Source organism: Lolium rigidum, chromosome 7 (assembly GCF_022539505.1).
Source record: "Lolium rigidum isolate FL_2022 chromosome 7, APGP_CSIRO_Lrig_0.1, whole genome shotgun sequence".
Lineage (NCBI taxonomy): Eukaryota > Viridiplantae > Streptophyta > Magnoliopsida > Poales > Poaceae > Lolium > Lolium rigidum.
Window position 1 is genome coordinate 48,025,263 of NC_061514.1, and position 7,477 is coordinate 48,032,739.

Genomic DNA, 7,477 nt, shown 5'->3' on the forward strand with positions numbered 1-7,477 from the left:
AACTATTGCGGATATTAAACTAATCCTTGTAGAACAAGGAGCAATCGTAACGGATCAGATCTACTAAATAATGATCAAGCGGGTGCCGCCCCACACCTGAGATAGGCGTGAGGGCGGCTAGATATGCAAGGGTTGCACTACGTAAGCATGCTTAAACGAAGAACAATGCTAACCCTAACACATCTAATGATAACTACGTTGCTCGCCATCAAAAACGCTTCAAGTACGAGCAACGCATGGAACAACGTGGGCTTGTGCTGCCTAGATCGCAAGATGCGATCTAGGCAGCATGTCGCTACCCGATAGAAACCCTCGAGACGAAGGAGTTGGCGATGCGCCGAGATTGGTTTGTTTTGGGGTTGAACGTGAGTTGTTGTTTATTCCATAAACCCTAGGTACATATTTATAGTCCAGGGGACTTTCTAATGCGGGCGTGCACTAAACCGTGCACGAGTAAGATTCTATCTCTAAACTAAAATACGATCTAATATGTTACAGATACACGGGCAATTAAGCCCAACTTGGTATAACAGGCCGATTCATGTAATTCTCCACATATATTTCCTTAAGCCCATCTTGACTGCGGCCCACCTCCGACGCGGTCAAATCTTGGTGATAACACATGCCCCCCTGGTTTTGGAATTGGTAATTCCAAAATCACTCTGCTTTCCTTCGTCGGGTCATGTCGTGGCAGAACCGTCGCGAGTATCCCTCATGATGATGCCTTGCCTTCTCAACTTCTCCGCGTGACCCGGCAGTTTTTTTTTTCTTTTTAGGCACCACTTCCTCGGAAACTGCTGTGGCATTGAATTTCCACTATATCCTCCTTTGATTTAACCGCTCCGAACAGTTCTTCTTTGTATCTCCCCCGCATTAGCACTCCAAAAACCCTCCCAGCCACCATGTCTTCCTCCTCCTCTGACCCATCGGATCTTGCCAGCCAATCCTCCACGTCCCGTGAGCCGACGCCGGAGTACGACGCGGCGGCGGTCCACGCGGCCAACACCCGCCGCGCCATTGCGGCGGGGGAGGAATCAGACCACGATTTCTCCATCTGGTCCGAGGACGACCAGTCCTTGACCGGACGGGGAGAGCGACCTCCGCTTCCTCGCCGTTGGGGAAATAGAAGAGGAGAGTGACGACGACAGCTTCTCTCGCGACTTCACCTCTTCCGGGGAGGAGGAGGAGCAGGAAGGGGAGGAGGAGGACGACAACGAGAGCTCCTCCGACGAGCCGCCGGCCAAGCGGTTCCGCCCTTGGCCGGGCAATCTTAGCGACTTCGACAGCCGACGAGGACGACGCCGACGAAGAAGATGAAGACAACGAGGGCCCGGTCGGCGGCCATTGGAGCGACGACGAGCCCGCCGGGAGCAGCGCCGATAGTGGCGACGACGGCGACGACGAGGGCCGTGATGGCCCATAGATAGGACCTCTAGAACAGGGCCAGTAGTAGTAGATGGGGCAGTGGATCCCCTAGTATTTCCCTTTTGAGAGCAATTAGCTCTTTATGTAAGAAATCTCATCTTAATCAATGAAGAACTTTTCCTCAATCTTGATTTTGCCGATTCCTTTTAATTGAGCCGATTCTCTCTTCTACTGACCTTGCCGATTCGTCCCCTTCGCCAATGCGTGATGAACCGATCGCACCGCATCGGTCCTTTGAAATTCACCCTTCTCTTCTTCAGCTGATGATTTTCTAAATCTGGTGGAAAACGCCGGATTTTCAGGAAAACCTTCGAACTTTTCCAACCAAACCCAATAATCCTTTTCAGTACCCATCATTGTGAAGAAGGTTGCAATGAAGGATCAGCCGATGGTATCCTCATCGGCTCTTTAAACAGAGTATCCACTAGGCCTGCTGCCCCCCGAGCCTTACTCGAGGCGAGAATGTCAGAGAGAATGCGCCACAGCCGATCCTCTTTCTTCCTCCGACAGCCGATAATCCTTCGTTTCAGCTGAACTAGCCCCCAAAGATTGGAAATCCTTGACGAAAAAGGTTCAGGAACCCGGCTCGGCTCGAAGCAACTGGGGAAGTTTCCATTGTTTTTACTCCCTCGAGGCAACAAAAGGCACCACCGTCGGACTGGATTTGGTGGAGACTCGATAAACATTGCATAATTCCACTAAAGTCGATGGTTGCGCATCGGCTGCTGGCTGCGCATCGGCTGCCTCTCAATTCTAAAGTCGATGCCTGCTGCATCGACTGTGTTCGAAAAATCTCGAATTTTCACTTTTACGGCCGACCCGTGCATCGGCCCCCATATTCCAATACCCATCAACAGAAGATGAGAGGCTTCCGTTGCATATCCTCGTATTTTATCTACCTGGGTGCCCCCCCCCCGAGCCGATTCTCGTCAGAGAATTGATGGTATCGGCTCGTGTTGGATAACATGTTGAACCCGGTGCAGTAATGGTAGGTGAGGATAATTTTGGCCGATTGCCGGAATCGGCCTCCACGCTGCTTGCTCGTTGAAGGTTTTGTAAGTTCCCTTCATAAGTTTTTTGGGGCCGATCACAAGGATCAGCCTCTCCTGGTTTGCTCATTGGTTTGATCTTGCTACTTGGTCAGGCTGGATAAAACCAACCCAACTTCTGACTTGATGCGCTTGCTGTCGTCCACCTTGAGTGCTCCGTAGAGTCGTGGAGCGCTACACTCTGTCGGCAAGACGAGTACCATGTTTGTGTCAGCCGATGTATCATCATCGGCTTTCCTCTGTTTAGGGCGCCATTCCATTTTCCGTGGGCGACCCTCTTCATCCAGGGTTCGCTGAACTTTTGCAGCCAGATCAGGTCGTGCCTTCCTTAGCGTATGCAGGTATAACCTTTCGGCTTCCTCCAGGCCGCGCAATCGCTGAACCCTGCGCTTTTGGGAACGGCTGAGTCCGTCAGGGCACCACCTTGGCCGGTGGTACCTATCTTCTTCCACTTCTCCCTCGTCTTCTGAATCCTCAAGATCTGCCCAACGAGGTGACTCGCCGCGTTTGCTTTGTGGCGGGAGAGGCCCTAGGCGCTCGAACACGGACACGTTGGCTGCCTCCTTCTTTTTCGATTGCATTCGGGCAATTGCCGATTGTGGGCAATCGGCTCATTCCCGAATCCCAGCAAGTAGTCCGAAGAAGGGGCAGTCCCAATGCCCGGCGTTGTCATCTTGCTCCCTTGATGCTCCCGTGGCACGGCGCTCGTGCTCCTCCTCATCGCGATCCTCGCCGACGATATCTTCTCGGCTTCTCTAGCCGGACGATCTCCTCTATCATCGTAATTGGACCGTCGGCGTTGGTCATACCGACTCACATATTTGTTGAGGAGGTGATCGAGAGGGGTCGCCGATATCTTATATTCTTCACCTCTCCCTCCGTGACATAGCGATTGCCATCATGACGGAGCCGACCGCGTGGCGCGGCCTCCTCTCGTATCCTTGCTATGAGAGCAGCTGCCCTCATCTCCATCTTTGCCGAGTGGTTTCCAGGTCCTACCATGTTGATGCTGAACGAGGGACCTGGCCGGCAACCTTCGTGGTAGGTGATTTCCACCATATTAACGGCGGGGAAGGGTTGGGTGTCGACCTTCATGGCGTACTGGTTGAAAATTAGCCGCCCCTTCTCTATCGCCGCTTGGATGTGCTGACGCCACACCCGGCAGTCGTTGGTGGCATGGGAAAGCGAGTTGTGGAACTTGCAGTACGGCTTTCCGTTTAGCTCCTTCGCCGTGGGGAACTTGAGACCTTCGGGAATCGTCAATCGTTTCTCCTTGAGCAGGAGGTCGAAGATTTGTTCAGTCTTGGTCACGTCAAAATCAAATCCCTCGGGCGGCCCCGGTGGCTTTACCCATTTGCAGTGCCACGGGGTTCCCCCGAATCCACTCAGCCACCGCTATCTCTTGGCCTCCCGCAGTGCACTTCATCTTCCTCTCGTATCGACCATAACTACCGCACGCTTGAACTTGTCTTGGTACAGGTCGGGGTGGCGCTGTTCATATGCCGATAGTTTCGAACCATGTGCGCCGGCCGAGGGATAATCTCGCTTGGGAGGCCATGTCCTTGAGTTGTGTTGCAAGGCCTACTACTCGCCAACTCGATCGCTTCCTTTTCAGTTATACGAACCGAATAACATCGGTTCCTAAGATTCCTCGAAGCGCTGGATGTATTCTCGTCACCGTTTCCCCGCGCTTCGACGTAGTTGTGCTAGATCGGCAATGCCGCACTCGGAAGCTTCGGAATGGTATTGCATATGGAACTGTTCTTCCAATTGCTTCCAAGTTTGGATGGAGTTTGCGGGCAAGGCGGTGTACCATCCAAAAGCCGATCCCGTGAGGGACCGTGAAAAAAGCCTCACGCGTAGCTGATCCGACACCGAAGCCGGTCCTAGTTGAGCCAAATATCGGCCGATGTGCTCGATGGAGCCGGAGCCATCTCGATCCACCGAATTTGGAGAAGTCGGGAGCCGATACTTAGGTGGCAGCGGGATCATCTCGTAATCGTCGGGGCACGGCTTGGAATAGCCGACTGCCCTTCTTTTCGGCATCATGCCGAATTGGTCTCTCGCATGGTACTGATCTGATCCGCTGTGCTGGCCGTAGGAGTTGCACTCTGAAGGTTCGCCGGGGTGGCGTACTTGGCCTGCCATGTTTGCTTTTCCAGCTCTGAGCCCTCTGCAGGAGCTGGGCTCGGGAGTTTCGTCGGCGTGGCGTATTTAGTTAGCCACGTCTGCTCTGTCGCCGACGTTCCTCTTGTCTTCGCCGGAGTCCCCGATGTTGTGGCCTGGTTTGTGAGTGCCCGGTCACCACAATCCGGCACGTACATGCACGCGTATCCATGAGGGATCTCCTTAGGCGCCTCCATTAAGAACTCGGTAGTCACTAGGGTCGCCACCAATCCTCGTAGACGAGGAATGCCGGTGTAGTCGGCACTTCAGCCAGGTGCTTCCAACGCATATGGCAGCGGTGGACGGGACCGGAATGGCAACTCTCCTTGATGAGTCCCGAGAGCTGGTCCCGACGGCGAGTACTCGGTGGCTCATGATCTCTTGGATCACGCGCGAGCGACACGCTCCAACACGTTGACCAAGTTCTCGCAGTGGCGATGTAGTGAGTGAGCCACCGTGTAGTTGATCTCTCGCCGCGGCACCCCGGTGCGTTCCTCCGACGGGGTAGAGAGGTCTATCCCATCGAGCGCACCTTGCGGTGAGAACCCCTTCCATCCGATGCCACCGGAACGGGTTCTCCGAAAAGAGCCGATGAGGTCGGCTTCGAGGGTAGCCTTGATCTCGTTGTATTGCTTCTTGAGGTCGTCGGGCGGATCCCCGTAGGTGATCGGCGTGCCGTCCGCCATCTCGATGTAGATGGCGATGTGGTTGATGTAGACGATAGTCCCACCGGGCGTGCCGGAATGTGTTGACCGCCAAAACCCACCGGCGGGCAGCGGCCTTGTCAACACCGTAGAGCCGGGAAGAGCCTAGAGCTGCGGGCTGGCCGAGACCCCTCCGAGCGACGGCCCGCAATGCTCTTCTCGGTCACACGCGGCGCTGCGAAGTGCAAGGCGTGCCACCTGACCTATACCTGGTCGGGAAGGTGATGAGGATGCCTCGCTTAGTTTCCCTGCAGGGCATACATGTAAACGTTAAATGCGAGCCTCGATCGGCTCTCGGGTAATCCCGTGAATCGGCTCAAAGAGCCGATCCACCCATGATCCGTACGGGGTGCACGAATACTTGGTGGTCCCGCTTGATCAAGATGAAGCCGATGAGATCTACGACGATTTAGGGTTTTCACCGCATAATCGGATCATCCTACTCCAGAGTTGGGCCTTGCGGCCACGCACGGTGCTCGTAAGCCGATCCTAAACAAGGCCAAAAACCAACATGAAGTTGATCCTAGGAACATCCCGTTTAGGACTTGCGAACGCCACCCTACGTGCCACTCGGATCCTCCCCCCTTTGTAAGGCCTAACTATTGCGGATATTAAACTAATCCTTGTAGAACAAGGAGCAATCGTAACGGATCAGATCTACTAAATAATGATCAAGCGGGTGCCGCCCCCACACCCGAGATAGGCGTGAGGGCGGCTAGATATGCAAGGGTTGCACTACGTAAGCATGCTTAAACGAAGAACAATGCTAACCCTAACACATCTAATGATAACTACGTTGCTCGCCATCAAAAACGCTTCAGTACGAGCAACGCATGGAACAACGTGGGGCTTGTGCTGCCTAGATCGCAACTAGGCAGCATGTCGCTTACCTGATAGAAACCCTCGAGATGAAGGAGTTGGCGATGCGCCGAGATTGGTTTGTTTTGGGGTTGAACGTGAGTTGTTGTTTATTCCATAAACCCTAGGTACATATTTATAGTCCAGGGACTTTCTAATGCGGGCGTGCACTAAACCGTGCACGAGTAAGATTCTATCTCTAAACTAAAATACGATCTAATATGTTACATATACACGGGCAATTAAGCCCAACTTGGTATAACAGGCCGATTCATGTAATTCTCCACATATATTTCCTTAAGCCCATCTTGACTGCGGCCCACCTCCGACGCGGTCAAATCTTGGTGATAACAGTTTCAAACATGGAAATTTCAAAAACCCTCTCAAGAGCTACATTTTGGAGTGACTAATTTTTCATATTCATGATTTAAACTTGTTTAAATGGGCATAAAAATGGGCATAAAATTCAAAATAAATCAAAATAAATGAAAAACCAAGGCACATAGTCTTCTTATGCCATATAGTAAGCATTCAATTAAGTTGATAAACAAGGTCTAGACATACTCAAACCAGAAAAATCATGTATCTACCCCCTAACCCTAAACTCTGTCTTATGAAGTCAAGCATGAAGAGATGTGGTTTTTGGTTTCAAACATGGAAATTTCGAAAACCCTCCCAAGAGCTTCATTTTGGAGTGACTAAGAAGCATACATGCTTACTTTTTTATATTCATGTTTTAAACTTGTTCAAATCTTGGTCAAACCTAGGATTTGACCAAGATTCAAATGGGCATAAAAATTCAATTTTTTTTTGAAAAACCAAGGTCTTCTTATGTCATATAGTAAGCATTCAATGTGGTGACCCGGCATACCACTGCATGGTGTAGTATGCAAGTCTGATATAACACCAATGAAACACCGTTCCACTAGTATTATATCGCTCAGAGTGGTACAACAGAAACATATGCGGGTCCAAGGTATGTCTATAGAATTACAACATCGAATCCGTTACATAAGATCATCACAGACCCTCCTACTTTACAATGAGGTAAAACCGCAAATCAACTCCGAAGAACGACTCGTAGTCTAGTCTTATCACGAACTCTATTTGTAGAGTATTTAACTAGCTATTGAGGCTATGAATAGATTCTAGCTAAATAGGAGCTAGGTTTAGGAAGCTAGTTCCCTTCTATGGCTAATCTAGGTTTCTCCTTGTTGGATGTGTATTTGACTCTTCTGACAGGGTCCTGTCCCTTGAAGTAGTTGTTGACTTCTC